At 39.5% G+C, this 20034-nt stretch overlaps 1 protein-coding gene across 9 annotated transcripts in view; it reads right to left on the bottom strand.

Moving 5' to 3' along the window:
- Positions 1 to 938: 938 nt before the first annotated feature.
- Positions 939 to 20034, bottom strand: part of KCNA6 (potassium voltage-gated channel subfamily A member 6) — a 26084-nt gene continuing 6988 nt past the window's right edge. Inside the window, exons 2-4 of one of the 9 annotated variants that reach the window (XM_040575840.1) lie at positions 19902 to 19988; positions 18200 to 18385; positions 939 to 3435 (exon numbers count right to left, since the gene is read on the bottom strand). The gene's annotated coding sequence lies outside the window, so the exon portion shown is untranslated. Of the gene's footprint in view, positions 3436 to 15737; positions 16285 to 16399; positions 16553 to 18199; positions 18386 to 19901; positions 19989 to 20034 lie in introns of those variants that run through there. The other 8 variants (XM_040575849.1, XM_040575878.1, XM_040575859.1 and 5 more) reach the window with 8 other exon arrangements.

The raw sequence follows: 20034 nt of genomic DNA, 5'->3' as shown, positions 1-20034 counted from the left end.
AGCAGGTGTGAGACACACCTATCCCTCCCCTTACCCATACTTTGATGGAACTTTGAGTGGACTTGACTGCTCTGTCAAAGAATAAAGGGACAACCCTTACAGGACTAGGAGGAGGACATACCAAGTTATCTTCACATCTTTACATGTGACAGGATGTGGTGTTTTCATAGCGATGGTCAACCAAACTCCAGCACACCTCTCTCTCATTCCCCTTCCTCGAAGTGTGTGTGGGGAAATATGATGAAAAGAAAAAAAAAAAAAAAAAAAAAAAAAGGCTCACAGTTTGAGATAAGGGTTATTTAACTAAAGGAAAAGACACATTAAAAAAAAAAAAAAAAAAAGACAAGCAAAGGCCACACGGAAGCAAAAAGAGGGAAAACAATTATTCTCTACTTTCCATCAGCAGGCAATGTTCATCCACATCTTGGGAAGCAGGGCCTCAATACCCGTAGTGGTTGTTTGGGAGGACAAACATTTTCATAAAAAGAGCACCCCCTTCTTTTTCCCCTTTCCCACCTGGAATATCCCTTTGGTCGGTTTAGGTCAGCTGCCCTGGTGATGTCCCCTCCCCAACTCTTGCCACCCCCAGCCTACTGGCTCTGGGGTAGAGGGAGTCTTGATGGTGTGCCAGCACTGCTCAGCAATAGACAAAACTCTAGTATGATACCAACGCTGTTCTAGCTACAAGTTCAGAGCACAGCAACGTATGGGCCACTGCAGGGAGAGTTAACTCCATCCCAGTCAGACCCAGTTCACTGGTGTTCAGTGCAGTACTGCAACAATCACCTCTGAGGAGGAAAAAGTGCTCTTCAGCAAGTGGCTGCCAATAGTCCTAAGAAAGCTGTACAGTTGTATTAATTCCACATTAAATACTTCATATGAACATAGTAAAGTACCAGAGTGCAACCAGTCTTTTTGACATGAAAAACACACAACACTTTAAAAAATATTGGTTTTATTCATATGTCCAGCCTATTCAACAGTGGATCACACTGATAGGAACAATCACAAATACCTGGCTACATGGTTTCATTGGGTTCTGGCTTGTGCAAGATTGGGTTTGAGTTAAGCACATATTATGGCAACACCAATACGGACAATAATTGCTTTTCAAAGCTCAGTTGAGTCCCATTTCATTGGTCAGCTTTCAAGCCCAATACCCTCTTCTCCCACAACATGTGGGTTCTGCAAAAAACTTGTCTCAAAGTCTGAATCCAGAAAACAGCATTTCACTATTCCATCTAAAAATTCTGTTTCCTTCACATACTTTATTTGAAAGGCTTCAGGTTTTCAGTGCAGCCAACAACAACAAAAAAAAACTACCATCCACAATTTCTCAGAAATGTTGGACTAGACTTGTATAAATCAGCCTAGCTCCAATGAGGGCACTGGAAATACTTATGTCATCACATGACCTGGCCTGCAAATCCCAACTGTTTTCCTTGAAATAATGTACAGGATCTAGGTTTCACAGCAAAAGCAAAGGGATCCTGCAACCAACATCCGCGCTGTTTGTGGTGGCACACAGTATCACCTAAAGTCTCTGACCTGCATGCCATGCATCTGAAGGCTCACAGACTTCTGCAGCAGGCAGCCTACACTTAGGCTACCTCTGAAGACAACTGCCCTTGCAAGAAGGGTCTGTGGCAGCTCTGGCTGCCCAGTGCCAGCCATGTTGCCTTGTCACACAGGTCTAAGCCTCACACTGCAAGCTGGCCTGCACTGAGAGTCAGAGTAGGTGTCTGCGTTGTTTGCACCCAAATAATATGAATACGGAGTGAATGTTGCCTCCTAGGAACTGTGGTTTTACATCCATGCTCAAGACTACTGCGCAGACTTGCTCCAGAAGTATCTTTGGATTTGCCACATCACAGCTGCTTTAAGTGCAGTCCTATAAGACACTGATTACCTGTTTGAGTCACAGGTAGCCAGGAGGTCACAGCTTATCTGAGGACCAGACCCTCGGTCAGCAGCCATGAGGAGATATTACAATCCTCGCTTGTTACAGGTGCCAAGAACTGTCACATTAGAAGGAGATGCTTTCTACCGCTTGTCCCTCACGCGCTGACTGTAAGGCCTGCCACACAAGCTAAAAGTCATGCATGAAAATTTAGAGAGTGTTATTGATAAATAGTCTGGGGGAGCTGGATGCCCAGCATCAATCAGAGTACTGTTTGAAAATCCCAGTGGTAATGATCAGAACCCCCTTTACTCCACTCTTCCTCTCAGTCTCTCTCCTTCCAGAATCACTTCTCCATTTCTCACCCTCCCATTCACCTACACGGAGAACTGGCAACACACCGAGGGTAGATCTGCCTTTTGTTCTGGACTTTTGGCTGCAGGGCTGACCTGTGCCATTGCCAAAGAGAGGAGATTCCAGGCCAGAGCATCCCTCTCTGTCCGTCACTTCCCATTACTAAGTGGTTTTCCCATCAGCTTCAGCATAATGCAGCATGGGCTCACGGAGCATGAAGAGCAACAGAGGTTTTTATCACAATGGTGCAGTGGGAAAAAAACTTCAGAATGTTTCCCATGAACACTGTATACAATTATATTACGTTTTCAGAACTATATGGCAATTGTGCCTTCTAAATCACATGAAAGACTATAAACTGTTATTTCAGTGAAACTCTCTACAGCCACTGAAACTAAGTCACTACCTCCTTTAAAGCAGGCAATAAACTCACATATTCACAAGAAGAACTAACTGCAAATACACTCAAACAAGACACTTCATAGGGAAATGAGAAATACCTCTAGTTTGGGCCCACCTCTTACATAACACATATTATGCATGATCAGGATGATTATTATTTGTAGAGCTATGTTAAACTTCTACCATTTATCTGAGCTACAAAAACAGTCTATAAAAGCACAGTAATCCAGGGGCAAAAGACAGGCAGACAAATGGGCATGCTTTGGCCAGCTGTTCAGTTCTCTACAGAAAGCTTTGTGCTCTTCTAAGGGCTGACTTTACGCATTTGCCAGGACTGGGTCCTCCACTTGAAAAAAGATTTAAAATAGGTGTCATTAACAGAATGGTTTGGAGGTGTCCTGTGTCCATTTCCAGCTTCCCACATGACTCAGTGCTTGTCTGGAGCTTTTGATTAATAGATGAAAAATTGCTGCTATTTAGCCACTGGGAATTAAATTCTGTTTTATTTAGTTTTCCCAGAAATCATACACATTTGAATCTTGTAGAGGATTCTCCCTGCCTCCTTCCTCCAACTCCTGTTCACATCTAATTTCAGTTTCCTGTAATTAAGCTAACCCCTTTAAAGAAAATAAGAAAACTTCTAAGCAAGGAAAGCAGTTTCCTGTCCATAAATGCTGTATTCCCTGCACAGAGTGAAACTTCACCAACTCCATGAGGAGGAGATGCAACATCTTTTGCAGCATTCTGACACAACAGCCTTGCATCATCCAGAATCCAGCCTAGTGAGACAAAAAAAAAAAGTGTTAAATGTTAAAAAATTGGCCAAGAGAAATGTCTTATTCTGAATGGATCACAGCTAAGATATGACAACCTAATGGTTAATTTTTTAATGAGAATGTTTGAAGGAAGTCAGTTTAGAGCATCTTCTCAATATAGCTGCAGCCAGCTTGCTTCGCTTTACCATGCCACCTACTGGTATCTGGTTTGTTGGGGATCTTTCCTTCCATCTGCTGGGAACTATATACATTTCTTCTTGCATGAGATGAATTATGCATATTGGAATGCTCCAGAGTCTGGTAGGATGTTTTGCAGTACTGTGCTGCTCCAAGGACAGAGACCCAAGTCTGACCATTACTGTAACTGGGACTTTACTACATTCCCATAGTCATTTTCTTGTTGTCTAATTTTAAGTCCTCTTAAGACAAAGTTACATTCTTTACAATTTGGCCTGTAAGCCTCTTCCCCCATGCCAGGGTCAGGAAAGTCTATCAGAGCAACAGAAAGATAATTAAAAAAAAAAATCAGATCTGAAACCATTTAATTAATTTAATTTAAACCATTTAATACGATATAAAACCATTTATTGAAGCAAAGAAGCAAAAACATGTTTGGCCTGCAAGGACTTTTCTTCATGTACAAATTTTGTCATACTTTGATACAGTCACTTCTAGCTGCACAAGTCCATCCGTGCTGGTGACAAATTGAACCTAAAGGGCTATTCTTAAAAATTATGAATTATTAAAAATATCTGCAGTCCTCCATAGTGGGAGAGATAAAAAGGGAAGATGAAGTAACTGGAATAAATGTGGCACTAGAGCCTAAATTGGACAAAATCTATTTAAACCTGAAAGGTCAAATAAAAGTTTCTCATAAAGCAAGCAATACTCACGTTTCTTTCCTCTTTGTATGTCAACAGTACAACGCCTCAATTCTGCTAGTCTAACATGCCCCTAAAAGTTTCCAGTTGCATTTTTTCTGTACACAGGATGGCTTACATATTCCTGTGACACATGGTTAGGATATGTATTAAAGTAATAATCTGTGGGCTTTTGAGTTCCAAAAAACAAAAGCTTGAGACCCATACTTGATTTAATTGTATGAGTGGTGGACATGGCTAGACCTAAACTTAGGGATGTTAAGCATGTGCTGAAATGCCACAAGCAGCTCAAGCCTTACATTGCAAAGAATTTTACAGCATTTATATTTTCATCCAGCATTTTCCCATGACAATTCCATTTCCCTCTCAGTACAGGAATGTGAAAGCTGCTTCTTCCACCATGAAGACCATATATTCCTAGTCCTCATGCTCCCACAACTCTTGCTACTGCTCAACAATGACTCAAGTAACCAGAAAAACAAGAAAAGGCTATAAAGAGAGTGTACCAGTGAGAAAGACTTGGGCCCCAAAGATGGTCAAAGCAGTGCTACAGCCCACAGAAGGACAAAGATAGAGAGAAATATCAGAGACAGAAGAAGCCTACAAAGTGAACAAAATTTGTCAAGAGCTCTGCATAGATTCAGAAAAGAGAAATTGGCGGTGATACATAAACTATGTAAATATTAATGCATGCATATAGAAACTTGAATATATACAAATGCTTTTACTCTCAGGCATAAGCTACATATATAAGCAAAGACTATAGATAGATAGGGATATTGATATGTAAAATATTACAAGGAAGAATTTGTAAAATTCATTTACCTTCTAAAATGTTTTTTTAGGAAAAATCCAGTTCTTCAACTGTTAATAATGTACATCAATCTACCAACTTGTCCAGTTGCTATAAGCTCACCAAGATTGTGAGAAATATCTGATTTGCAGACTAAATCTGTGCTGATCTTTAAAGCAGAATTCCCTCAGTGAACTTTCTTTTATGTAAGCTTTTTCCTGCAGATTTATATGTTGGATATGGAAGCTTTCAATCCAGGGATTACCAATACTGAACAACCTAGAAGTCTGGCTCCTGGTTTTCCAAAAATGCAGAGCAACAATAACTGGATATAGTGATTTCTTGAAGTTTGGTAAGTCAGAGACCCCATCAGACTGTTTACAGGAAGAAACAGATATTTGCAGGAGTTGCACTAAGTTATGACAAATTATTGTATTTTACTGTGCAATCAACAATCACAGTGGGGCTTACTGTTCTGATTCTACTCTTAGTTTTATATTGATATACTTGACATGGATGCTGCTCAGTCAGTGGATAGACTGTAGAGGATAGAGTTTACATACTCAATACCTGAGATCTCGGATCTCCTTTTTTCCATTGTGTACAGTAATAGCCCAACAAATACTTAGAAATCGTAAAATATTCTTCCTTATAGCTTGTTTCTAGCAAAACAAAACAAAAACATGCTCTTCTATGGTTTCTAAATTTACTTAGTAAGACTCCTTAGCAGCAAACAAGACTCTGCTTGCGCTGAATGCATTGCATGGTTAAGGCACGTAATGTCATCTGCCTGCTTAAAGTGAGGATTATGCAAAAGTTAAATTCAATAGCTATAGAAATGGTCCCAGTAATTAAAAACAGACACCATAAATGGTTGGTTATGAATTTAGCACGATATGTTTTCTTGTAGTGTTGGCAAATCCAAAAGCCCAAATCTAACTATTTCTGGAACACTTTTCATCAAATATTCTAAAAAACAAAGGAACTGCAAGGATCAAACACTACAACATTAAGCAGATGTGTGAAAACATCTCAGAAAGTATACCTAATTAATGCATAGTCATTCAATATTGAAAATATTCTGAAAAACTCAAACGTATGGCAACAGGATAGCAAAACTGTCATTTTAAATCTTTCAAGTAAGCAAGGGATTAACTAGTATAATACAGCAGTGAAGGGACTGACATGAAACCAGGAGCCAGATCCAAGTTTATAATGGTGTTTGAAAGCACCATTTAAATAAAGATTACAATCACTCACACAAAGGAAGTGATAGAAAAGATTTTGACTGGGCCAGACGAATGGCAGACGGACTTAAAACAGACTTTTCTATGCCTATAATCCCACTATTGTAAAAGTAATAAAATATCTAAAAGGAACTGAAGTGAAGCAAGGCAATTGTTGAGGCACAAGATAAATGAAATACTAAGGCTACATCAGCCTTATTCATTACTCAGTTATTGATCACTTACTTTTAAATACTACTTTAATATGAAGTAGAAAAAGAGACCAAGAATTTCCAGACTGGCCAGTGACATTAGATGCTCAGCTTTACAAATTAAATTTCAGAAAGGAGAATGCAGGTCTTGTATGGGCATCCAGAAACATGATTTACTACATTGTCAACATTTTTGAAAAGGTGGGCCTCAAATTTTCAAAAACAAATTTGGGATAAGTTCTCCAGAACCTCCAAACCATATTCAGGAGTCTGTGTCAGATGAAAAATTGTGATGTTCTGTACATATAATCTTTTTTCATTGAGGAACTAAAATGCAAGGTAATCTCGAACTGTAACTCTAATGTCAGATAATGCACTTAAAAACTAAATTGCATAATGTTATATAGCTACACGTGCAGAGAATCATATTGTTCAGGAAGGTAAAGAAGAGAAAGGAGCCTCCATATCAAAATAGATGGGAACATGCTCATTTTAGATTATGTGAAAGGGCATATATAAGTTTGGTGGGAGGAAAATGACTAATTTTAGGGACCCATTTCTATACCCCTTATTACTCTTATTTTGGGGGAGTCAGATATTGATGCTTAAGTTCATAGTAAATAGCTCCTAATCCTCAGAGAGGCTTTCTGAAATCAGCGACATTAAAAAATGGACTATGCCCTGGAATGGGATTTAACTTCCCTGTGCAATTTTGCAGACAAATGCAGACACTTAGTGCCTTTATGTTTTGAAATAATGCAATAATCTTCATATATATATATACATATATATAAATGAAATTGCTGTCATGGAAGATCCTTGAATCCTTCTTAATGATGAGAATGAACAAACTCTCAACAACTACAAATGAACAATTACTTGGAAGCTAACCGAGATGAATTTAAGGCCTTGAGTATCTCTGTCATATTCAAAAAGACTGGGGATAGTAAAAATAAAGGGAAAGTTACACTGAGTGGGTGTAACTCCATTGAAGCAAATTTTACTCGCCTCTGTTATGATAGACAAATGTGGCAACCAGGCTATTATACTGTGCATGGATAAGGGAGAGGCAATTAAACAGTTCAGATCCAATTTATTTATAGTGCTCATCCCCAAACTAGACTGACTAATGAAACTTTCAGCACCAAAGAAAGAGCAATGGAATTGTAAAACAAGCAACTGTATTTCAAATGGGAGGATAAAACTGCAAAATCCTCTCAGTGTTCTGCCACAGCAAAGGAAAACAGAGGTAATGCACATTCATCTGATGTATGGTTCAGGTAAAAGATTGCAGCACTGCCCCTGCAGCACTGAGTGAATCAAAATATTCAGGGAAAATCCCGGTATACCACCATCCTTCCTCAAACTGAATACCCATTTTAACCCCACACAGTGCTGGTGATGTGTATCTCATACCTGTATACTCTCCCTGGAAGCCAGGTGAAAATCCTTGAGGAATCTCAACTCTCAAGAAAATGTGTGTAATTCTGGCATTAACAGTTAAAATAACATTGTTGGATTTAATGTCCTTTATGAAACTATGCAGACTTTCCTAAAAAGTGGCTCACATGGTCAAGTCCCACTTTTGTTCCCTTGTTGTATGCCTAAATCCAACATAACAAGGCCAAGTGCTTGTGATCATGCTGCCACCAAGCAATAGAGACTCACAAAATGTAGAAAACACTGAATTTGTCCATGTGTCTACAGCAAATGACAGTGTCCCCAAGCCTGTCTTGGGCCACCCCAGCACATACCAGCAGTCCACACCTCGCTGCACATGTTGCTTGAAACCCCACGCAACAGGTCCAGCTCTGAGCATGGCTGACAAGACATGTTCCACACTGAGCATGCTGACCCCTGCTACCCTCTTTCAAATCATACCAGAAGGGGAAGAGACAGTGGCAGGTTAGCTGTCTTGTTTTACAAACAGTTCAGGGGTGAGGGCACTCATCCAGGATACCAGACACCTTGCTTCTGTGTTCTCCTTTATTGCAGCTGCCTCCCACAAGAGCTCCAAAGCCCCAGACATTAGCAATTTGGCCACCAGGTGCTCCTGGAGCTGCCTGTTTACCTGGGCTTTGCAAAGTGTTACAATTTCAAAAAGCACTGGCAGAATGACAGAGCAAGGCAAATCTCCCAAGTTGCTGGTGGAAAAACTCTCACCAGAAAAGAAGAAAGGGTCAAAGAGATATAATATATATATGTATATATGATACGATATATATATATGATATGTAGCCATGCATATATGTGTATATATATATATATGTATGTATATATGTATATATATATATGTATATACATAGCTCTTCAGTAGCAAAGGAAACTGCTTAAATACCTTAAATGCCGATGCAGACAACCCTCCCCATGAAAACGGAGCCTACGTGGCCTAACCCTCCTCTCTGCAAACTGCATACACCTTACACTGAAGTGCACATCGCACATCCACGCGTTCCCTGCTGAGTACCTCCATGGCCCACAGGAGGGCACTGTGCCACTCCACAAACTGGTAACTGGCTTTTGGTAGCATTTCCTGACAGCAACTGTCAGTATGAGGTGTACTTTGTCATATCACGGGTCTTTCCTCTGAATTTCCAGGCTTTCCAGAATTCAGAGTAATTCTACAAATTCTTTCAGGACGACACACCAGCCGATCCTCTGTGTCCTTGCTCAGAAAAATCACCATCTGCTTCTTGTGGGCATTTTGCTTGAATAAAGCCCCCAAAGGGTTAACCCAGTACATACACAGCAGCCACCAGAACAACTGCTTCTTTTTGCTGCTGAGAAACTGTATTTTCTCAGCAGCCTGAAACTAATTAATAACAGTTATTGCTTACAACATGCTTTGTATGTTCAAAATACTGTAGAAAACCAAATTCAGGTAACAGTCTTGATAATTACCACATCACTTGTATTCTACTTAAGATAACCCCAAAACCTTGGAGTTTATGAAGACTGCAGCTATCAAGCGAGGACTGAAGAGAGCTCAAATGCTTACATGCACATGCATGGGTACTCACTAGGCACCTACACTCTAGATCGATTGATACAGCATCATGAAGTTACTCAACCCCTGCCTATTTATGGGTCAAAGATGGGGCCAACCCACAGACATCCTAATTTATACAGTGCATCAGGTTTCAAAGTCTTCTTTGATTCTCAGTGGTTGAGGATCATCTCACGCAGGGTTTAAGTATTTCCCTTAACTCCTAAGCATCTCCTAAAGAAAATATTCTGGGAGCACTGCAGGGTCAATTACTGTAAATTAAAATTCTACTAGCTATACCTGTCCTTCCTTACTATTTTTTTTAAAGGATCACTGAGATCAATTTTTTCAGCTTAAAGTAGCTGAGAAGATGAAGTAAATTGAGTTTTACTTGGATTAGCAACCTGAGTCTAATCTTCCTTAACAGTTTAAATTTCAGCTGCTACCCCTTGTTAAAACCTTATCTGTTTCATCTTCATCACTGTTTTAAATGCTTTTTTGCAGGATGCATATACCCAGGGAACCAGCACACAAATTCACGGCAAAATATTAGAGCTGGTTCTATAGTACAGGCAAAGGCAACAGTTGCTAAGGACAACAGCCTGCTGGGGACAGCAAAATAGCCATGGTCCTCCTGTCTTCTTTGCTTACACCAGAACCCTGTGAAGCCAGGCTTGTGGGGAACTGGAAAATGCTGCCATGGTTGTGGCAGCAGCAGCAGCAGTCACCACTCCTCACCTCTCCCCTCCTCCCAAGGAGTGGCAAACAAGGCTCTCGAGCCCCTGTCTCAGTTCTCCTTTCTCTCTCTCTCTTTTCCTCCCCATGGTGCAAGTCTGGCCCCACATACGCAGCAATATTTAATTTTGCCTTCACAGCTGATATACATCAGGCTGGCATGGTAAAACATTAATAAACTGAAAGCAACCACATCGTGGAAAAATTGCTAAGCTTTAATGAAGTCATGGAGTTAAAAGAAAGCACCACGACGTCGCTTCAGTGGGTTCCACATGTGGAGGTGTGAATGTAGGTGGCATGCTGCAGTTCATAGCACCATATGTGCAAGGGATCACCAGAGCAATAATCACTTGAAGATATGGAGTGTAATCACAAAAAGCAATGTAAATACAAATAGTAAGTAAATACAAACAGTAAGTAAATACAGATAGTAAGCATTTAGACCTCACCAGTCCCTAAGTTGCTAATCCTGCAAGAAAGGAACTTTTGGTCCTACTGCTCTTTCACTGTCAGGTAATAATCCAACCTAGAGCAGGAATTTCAAACATGCTTGCTATTGGTCCAGTTCTGTTTCATTAACATCACCAAAAAAAAAAATATCCCAATGACCACAGCAGCCAAGGTGTGGTCAGCAATGTCACTGAAGCAGTGACAGCAGCAACGTCACTGAAGGACATGTAAAGAGGTTCATCATCTTCTCGCTTATCCTGCTTCCAGCCGTGGAAATGAGGATGCCCTTTATGGAAGTTACAACCAAGTGAAATCATAAAGAGGCTTACAGAGAATCTGACTGAAGGTTCAACTGTAACCAGCTGTTGGAGCTGCAAACCCCAGTCTAATCTTCCAGCTGTGCTTCACACTACTTGTGACTTATACTTCCCTATAAGAAAAAGCGTCATTTGCTTTATCTGCTTTAAAAAAGAGCTTAACAGTGAATTGTTGATTGTTCCTATAGATCTTTATTGCTGATAAACAGCCAAGTGCATGCTGAAGAGAGAAACACATTATTTCCATTCTACAGTTGAGGCATGGAAAAATAAAACATCAGATCCAGACCCTGAGTATGCCTGTGAGCCTCAGTCTATCCACGGATTGTTAAATCCTTGTGGCAGATCTGACAGTAAGTGCCCACTCAAAAACATTCAGATGGGAGCTTTAGCTGCTTCAAGACACTGAATTTTGAAGATAACAGGTCTCATTTCCTACCTGTACAGAAAATGGAGCAGCTGAAAACTGGAATACATCTAAAACATCCTCTACCACCTTGCCTAGCTGGCATCAGAAAAAAAAAAAAAAAAAGTGTTAATGTACAGATACCAGCTGAGAATTTGGCTCCACTTGTCTAACCAACCTTCTGCATCAGTAGGGGTGTTAAAATATTTCAGCCATCAAGAAAACTCTTCATGCGTTGCGGTGGGCAGAAAAACATGACAATGGCCCTCAATAGAAATGTAGCTGACTCAGGCACATAAATATGTCTCATAGGACAGGAAGGAATTTGTAAGAGGTTTCATCTGGGCCTTTTCACATATGCTTGTATCTGAATCACCAATATATGACTAAATATAAAACATGAGGAGCCTTAATTGCCATCTATGTATCCTCATATTCCCCTGGAAGACCACGAAGCAACAAAAAACAGCAAAACATTTAATAAGGATTAAATTCACAGTTGTTAACCGTGCCAGTGAAAATATATTTTTTAAAAATGACCTTGACAGATTCAAAGAGCAGATTTGACTGCTCAGTACCAGTGAGCTGCTACCATCCAAATCACCTTTGTGCTTGAAGAACTAATAAAAATCTAGGTGAGAGATGTTACTGGTGTACTCCTTCCATCTTCAGCATATTTTCTTCTGCTGCTTCAATACCTTGGTCCCTAATAGCAATTCAAGAGTTGAAAAAAGAAAATCTGCATAAATTTACTTCTTTTGGACTAGCTGTGAAAAGTTGATGTCAGCCTCTTATCTCTATGGTGCATTCAGCAGGCTTTTAATTTACGTTGCAATAAGTCTGCTCCAGGCTTTGTCAGCTAGAAATATTTTGCACGCCTTTAATTATAAAGCAGCCTGAAAGGGAACAGAGAGTCACAAATAAGGGGGGTTGGGCAGAATATTTTGTGTCTGAGACTGAAAAATATAAATCAGATCAGCATGGCCACAGCATTGGCCCAAAGCCAACATAAAGCTAGGTAGTAGCAGGATTTGTTAGCATTTGCGTATTCCAAGAGTCTCATGCAGAGATCCAAAAGTTTTTCTGTGTTTGTTTGATCCATATGTTAGTTATTACTGTTATGACAGTAATACAACACACTGTCCTTATAGAGTAGTGGTTCTCAGCTGTACCTGACATTGAACAGGTATTAGGTAAGAGATGGGGCACACCCAGAAAGATCTTACTGTCTAATTTGCTTAGGAAAAGGGAGCAACAAAATGGAGGAGCAACTAATATGTCACCATTTTATTGCTGAGGCACTGAGAAATACAGGACACCCAAAGGTCATGTGACAGAGCTGTGGACTGTCCCCTTGACTTTAAGCCTAATATTTAATTACAAGATTTGCCTTAATAAGTGGTCCTTTAACTAATGGAAAACTTTCCACTTTTTTACTTTTTGATGCAACTCCCTCATAAGCAGAAATGCTGCCAGCATCAGAAGTACCAGCTGGTGTTTTTTGGCTACTTGTGTTACGTGACCGGGGGATGGATGATGGAGAGGAAAGTTGCATCATTCTTCAACACCCCTCACAGCTATATCACAGCTGCAGCTGGCTAGATCAATATGTATTCAGACATCTTCTATGGAAATGTTGATTAAGGGTTACTATGCAAAGGAGAGCTCACTATTCATCTTCTCTGAAATCCACTTATCCAAGTAAGTGTTATTGAGAGTTCGCAAATCTGCATAGAGGTGTTTTGTTGTTGTTGTGGGTTTGTCGTTTTTTTAAGAGCCAAAGAAAAAAAGTAAATAATGAGGTGAGCTACAGCACACTCCAGATGGCACCTTCTTCTGCAATTCTTCCTCTCCCTGCACCCAGAAAATTATCAGGACTGTAATCTTTTTATTTCTTTTTTTTTTCTTTTTCCCTAAAGTCTTGTCACTCCTAGCACATGCTCCAGTATCCATGTCATTTGACCTGTCATTTCATCTGGTTTGGAGCATATGAATAGCACTTAACTGAATGCAAAGAAGTATTGGAGCTGACATTGGAGCCACGCTGACAGCAATCAGGAGCAGTCAATGGCTACTACTATATTGTTTGAAAAAAAAAAAAAAGTTGTTTTACAAATAATAACGATAATAATTTTATCTTTCATTATAGATCCAAGTAAAAAAGACATGAATGCAAAACTCTGCATTTTACCTTGTATGCATGTATACAAGGTATATATACCTTAGTATATATACCTTAGTACACAAAAAAAAAAAGCAAAAACATTCAGAATATTACAAAAAAAAATTAAATTATTAAAAAATATTACAAAAATGTTCATGCATATTACAAAATTTTCCAAGCATTCAATTTCTAAAGAACACCAACATAAAGTGAAATGAAACTGCTCTCAAACATGCCAGGTCTTGAGGAAGAGGCGTCTTTTGATGGAAATGTATCCTGCAGAAATGTTTGCAGTCCAGTACAGAAAACTGAAATTGATATCAGATAATAGACTAATGGATAAGCAATAGTGAATACCCTCCAGAGTGTTTTTGAAAGTCACTGTGACATCTCCAAGGACAGACTACAAAGATCAATTGCTTTGTATGCACCATTTCGTAAGCATGAAAGCCCATAGTCTACAGCAATAAAAGGAATGTACCTGACAGTACTATTTCTGATACATTAGAACTGCAGCACAATTCAGATCTTGAGAAATGTACAATGTCTTTTTGGTACCTATCTAAAGAAAAATTAGAGCAATAAAATAGATGTTCTAACTTTCTGGCCATCAGGCAACATATTAGAAAAGAGACCAATACATAAATATCTACTTGTACCTCTCTGTTTTGTACTGATGATGAAGTGGGATTCAAACACAAAGGCAGTCTGTCCTTCCATCACTGATAAGTGAGCTTTTGCATAGAACTCTTTACTGTTAATGACAGCTCTACCCTTAAAAATATAAGCCCATTCTAAGAATGAAGCTCTTGATTGAGGAAGGTTTAAAACAGAAGCATTGAAAGAGCAAATAGAGTCAAAACCTGGTCACAAGTTAAGAGCATGTCAGTGTTTCAAACACTGGATAGAGTGTTCTTGAGCTGTTCAATTTGCAATGAAGTCAAGTCCCCCCCCAAAAAAAGGAGTATGTGTAAATACTATTCCACAGAATCACAGAATGGCCAAGGTTGGAAGGGACCTCTGAAGATCATCTAGTCCAAACCCTGCTGAGCAGGATCACCTAGAGCACGTTGTGCAGGACGGCATCCAGGCGGGGTTTGAATATCTCCAGAGAAGACTCCACAACCTCTCTGGGCAACCTGCTCCACTGCTCTGCCACCCTCACAGTAAGGCAGTGCCCCCTCATATTCAGCCAGAACCAACTGTGCTTCAGTTTGTGCCCATTGCCTCTCATCCTCATTTATTTATGCATAAATAAATCAGATTGGCTTGAAGATTCACAATAAATACATTTCCCATGCTTTTTACGTATCATCATGAATCAACATCGTTTACTTGTAGGATTTGCTCCTGTGCTATTTGGTACCTGTACTCCTTTACAAAGTCAACACTTTCTTGCTAAAAGACATGGTTGCCAGGGCAAAGAATATGCAGATTTGTTCTATCGTACCAAAGAAGAAGTCATGGGTTCTGCTCATTTAGACTCTTATTTTTCCACCGCTCTGCATAGCTAATTGCACCTTATTCTGTCCCTACTATAAAATCAAAATGTAATAATGTTTTCTCACCACTGGAATGTTCTTTGAGTTCCATAGAGGTATATATAATTTTAATCATATAAGCACTTTGACCACCTTTTTGCTGGTAGTGATAACTGCAGTAAGATCTTTACCATTAATATGTTGTATGCCTCAAGACTAAGGCTGCTATACACAACTGCAGTGCACATGATGTAACAACTGTAAATTAAGATGCACATGAACTAATAGTGAATGAACTTCTTATATCAATGTCAAAATCAACTGAGCTCAGAAACAGACGCAACACTGTTCATCATTCAAATGAAACTTGTCGGCTCATTCTATAAATGTCGTAAGAAAATTCTTTTTTCATTTTCCTTACTGTCTTAGCTCTAGAAAAGATGATAAGCCTTTAGGACTACTTACGTACAACTGCATTTGTGTGAACCATTCTGCTAACGTCATTGTTAAAGCTCAGATGGCATTCATGTTCACATGCATTCATAATGTTCATAGTCATTGGTAAAATTTTGCTTTGCTTTTTCTTTTTTTCTACTTACAGAAGAAAAAAGAGCTATTCCAAAGTTTTAAAAATGAATTTGCTAACATAGATATAAATCACAACTTAATGGCTTCATCACATAAGTGAGCACAGAGCAGCAACAAGCTAGAAGGCTCGAGAACAAAGTATGTCTAGATTTTCCTACATGCTTTTGTGACACAGAGATGGATGAATGGGTGAAGATCCCACCTTGGTCAATGTCTGTTCTATCCTCTGAGATCAAAGGCATACTTGGTCACTTTCTCATAGGGTAAAATGAACTCAAAGAGGTAAAAGAGGAAACATGAAGCCATGGCTTTATTTTGTCTTTGTCAGAACAATGCCTGCAATAGGAAATTATTCTGCTAACCTCTTCAGGCAAGAGTGACCACTGTTATCAACTTATCTGACCTTCAGTTCAATGAAAGTCGTTGAAGGCCATTTGTTATTGTTGATTTCTGCATCCAAACCAGAAACCCAGGCTGAGCTGCAGCAGAGCCATCTCAAGGCTATTCTCAAAATTAGGTACAATGCACTACTGAAGTGACTCCAGCAAGTTAATGGGAGTGAGGAATTACTAGAGGCCCCAGGAAGTAGAAAGATCAGTGGACAGCTGGAAAGCTCTGGATAGGGAGAAAGGACCAGACACAGTCAGCAGAGGTTCCAAGTTGAGGGGAAGAGCAGTGGACAGAGATTGTTGGGTCTTTAAAGTGCAAAAGGTAAGAAAATATTAAGGCACAGACCCTCCATCTGTCTCCAGACTAGCTCCTAGACTGATCTGGTACACCCACCCCATTCTACCCCACTCCAAGGACTTTTTTCTCTTTTCCTGGTCGCATGGAGAAATACCATCTCCAAAGACAGGCAGTTCCTCCCACACTTCTCTTTCCTACACACACACCAAAAGCCCAAGTATTAAAAAATATAATCAACAGGATTTGATGTCTGTTAGCTAAGCAGGTATAGTGTGGCTGTATTTTTCAGAGGACATAGGCAATAAGATACAATTGCTTATATATTCGGCATCTGAAAAACATCCAAGGTTCAGGATAGACTGATTCTAGTAGATGAAGTCACTGAAACCAAGCTCTTTCTATTGCATGTAACTACTTTCATGTAAAGCCTGTCAAAAATTTAACAAACTCCATCTGAAAAAAAAATAATTTACTTTTTGCCTTGATTTCTCCTATTCAATCTAGAGCAGGCTTTCATTTCTCTTTCATCTGTTATAGCAGAAATCACCTTCTGCTTTCCAGTATAAATATATTCATTGACAATTTCTGCTTTATTGTTCAAATACCAACACAGCCTTTCAACTTAAATAGCTGTTATGTCTTGCTAGCTACTCTGCTCCCAGTATTATTGTAACTATAGGTCTTGCCAATCTTTTGCAGGGCTAGAAGAGGCAGGCTCTTCTAGATTCATCTTGCAAGGCAGTTTCCATTCACCTGATCATTCTTGCTGCTTTTCCATGCATCCTTCCCACTCTAAGTTAAACTTAACCAAACTCAGATCACCAAAAAGACCCATGGCATTCCAGATGAGGCCTTATAGAATTAACATTTCCCAAGTGGTATAAAAATTTCTCCTTCTAAGACTTTCAAGGAGCGATTTTGCAGCTTCATTACTCTGGTGGCTTAGTAAGTGACATTGATACTTTGACTGATCTTAGCACTCCCAATCATTCTTCTTTTCTATCTTCCCCAACTGATAAACTTGCTACCAAAATCCATATCACAACTTTAATTTTTATACTATTTACTATCTTTTCATTACTTTAAGTCCGTTATTCAATCATCTAGTCCTGTGTCCTAATCCACAGCCCTAATGGGGTTGTTTAGGTTGCATCATTGCTAAATCTTATAAATTCAGCCCTACAGCTAATATTTTAAACAATCCAGGGACTAACCCCTGAAGAACTCCTTTATGAACCTCCCTTCTTTCTCATACTGATCTCTGTTTTACTGACTCTGTATTTTCTCTAGTGACCCTCATCTGCCCCATCTTAAGTGGTATTTTTCCACACAGCGTGCTAATGGCTTTTATATGAAGCTTTTTGTCTAGTTTCAGGGAAGGCATCATTAAGATAAACAGAGCTGGAGCAAGAAAGAAGTGACCCAATTTGTTTAAACCTGGTATATCCTGAAGATGGAGACCCTAGAGCCATCAGATCTATAGCCAACCTGCCAGGACTGCAGCAATTTTAACAGATGGCCATAACAGCAAAAATCTGTAGGAGGGGTACAGTTTGTCTCCATGTCTATCTCTGCTACCCTTCTGTTATTATATTATTTAAGACTTGCAATTATATTTCCTTACCATAAAAAACTCTGTCTCCTTGGAAATCACATCTAAGCAAGAGGAAGCTGATGGAAATTAAATAGGGAAGTGGACAAGAATCTAGGAAGGAAATCTGCTCCATTTGATGTGGGGAATTTGGTGACCCCACAAGCCCTACACCAGCCTAACTTCTGCTAGGCATGTGACCGTCAAGGGCACAAAAGTGCCGAGTATGGAACAGCAGATAGGCGCTCACCTTATGGTATGGTAATGGTGCACCTTCCTGAGAGCACCATATCATACAAGCAGATGATGAGACTGTGGTCCAATTCTGCTTTCAACTGGGATAAATTTCACTTCACTGACGTCAGTGGAGTTATTCCAGAATTGCACCAGTGTAAAAGAGGGCAGCATCTGCTTCCTGAAAATGGATACCATCAAGCTAATTGAAAACAACAGATGCATCAATGAGCAGCAAGAGGAGACAGTAATGTTCCACTTTTCTTGTCAAATAACATTTCATTACTCTCCTGAGAATGTATGAGAATAAACCAATATGTGCTCTAAAAGCTAAATCTTCTGTCGGTATAAAATTCTTTACAACCTTTTAGGTGAATGAAACTATATGTATCTACAACACCTAAAGACATGGCTGCAGATGGCTGCATTTACAGCCCTGTTTTTTGGGCTTGATTCTTCTCTCACAATCACTTAAGTTAGAAGGAACAGCATTCATATCCCTAAGGATACGTCTGCCTAACCTCAGCTGGAGAGCTGAATCAAGACCCCAGTTTTCTTCAAACCAAAAATGGCTACAATCCCAGTGAAATACTTTGGGATTTACTGTACTTTTTGACAATTTTTCTTCCAAAACTTTACACCACTGAGTAAACATTTTTATATCCACTTAGTGCTAGTGAATCCAAAGAAGGCCTTACTGAACTTCTGATGATATTTTGTATGAAGACAAGGTTTCCTGTAAGTCTTGTCTGATGAAGAGGCAACGCAGCTTCAGTATTTTAGGGTGACCACAGAAGTTGATGAGCACTTTCTGTAAAATTTCCCTCCTGCAAATCTTTTCCTTTCTTACACTAAGAAAAAGTCGGACACTGGAAGGATTAACCTGCAAATTTGCACTACAGACAACATGGATATTTCCTACAGAGAATGTTTAGCAATGTTTACGCTTTAGGAAAGTAAAACCTACAATGATCACAGTTACTTGTTTCCAAAGTGTAAAATCATGCTGTAATATTCAAGTTCTTGTGCCAGCCAACAAGCCCTGAACAGGCTACCCTGGAGCAAACTAAAACTCAGACAGTTAGCCAAGGCATATAGAATTGATGTGTACTAATAACACAAATCAATGCTACTGCCTGCTGTCCTGCTTGCTTCCCCAAAAAACATTTTCCTGGGTTTATCTCCCTGGCCAGCATCTTGCCTTATTTAGGATCTGATCTACACATCACTGAACTCCTTTCTGTAATTAACATTAATTTCACTACCAACTGTCTCTTGTGGCAGCTAAGGACACTAAGCATTCACTGGCAATTGTTCATTTTATCAGAAGATTAAATCTTCTGATCATGCAGACACCTGCTCCTCCCCTTAACTTTATGTGTAAAGCAGATGGCTGCAAATCAGGTATTCGACTATGAGCATGCTGATAATATGGCTACAAATGTTGTCAGAATGGGATTTGTCTAGAGTGCAAGCTCCAAAAATCATAAATGAAGAACTCAGACTGTGACCTCAGTTACCACAATGTAAACAGAGCTATCTTATGCATACATGGCCACAGCTGAGGGCAGAATCTCATTTAGTCTCAAACTTATCTGTGAATTGGCCTGCGTATTTCTACCACTGCATTAAAAATAGTAATAATAATGCCACTCCTCTTATTTTTGCCACTATAAATTTAAAGAAAAGCCTAACTTTTCAGAGTTCACTAGACTTACTTGGACTCCAGTTAGATGAGAGTTTTCAGGTAAGCTGTGGTTAACTCCTGCTGTAATCTGTAGATCTTTCCCCAATGTAAACAGGACCTGAACAGAGGGAAGGGAAGGGAAGGGAAGGGAAGGGAAGGGAAGG

This window comes from Cygnus olor, chromosome 1 (assembly GCF_009769625.2).
Source record: "Cygnus olor isolate bCygOlo1 chromosome 1, bCygOlo1.pri.v2, whole genome shotgun sequence".
In the NCBI taxonomy this organism is placed as follows: Eukaryota; Metazoa; Chordata; class Aves; order Anseriformes; family Anatidae; genus Cygnus; species Cygnus olor.
This window is presented reverse-complemented; position numbering and strand designations above follow the sequence as displayed.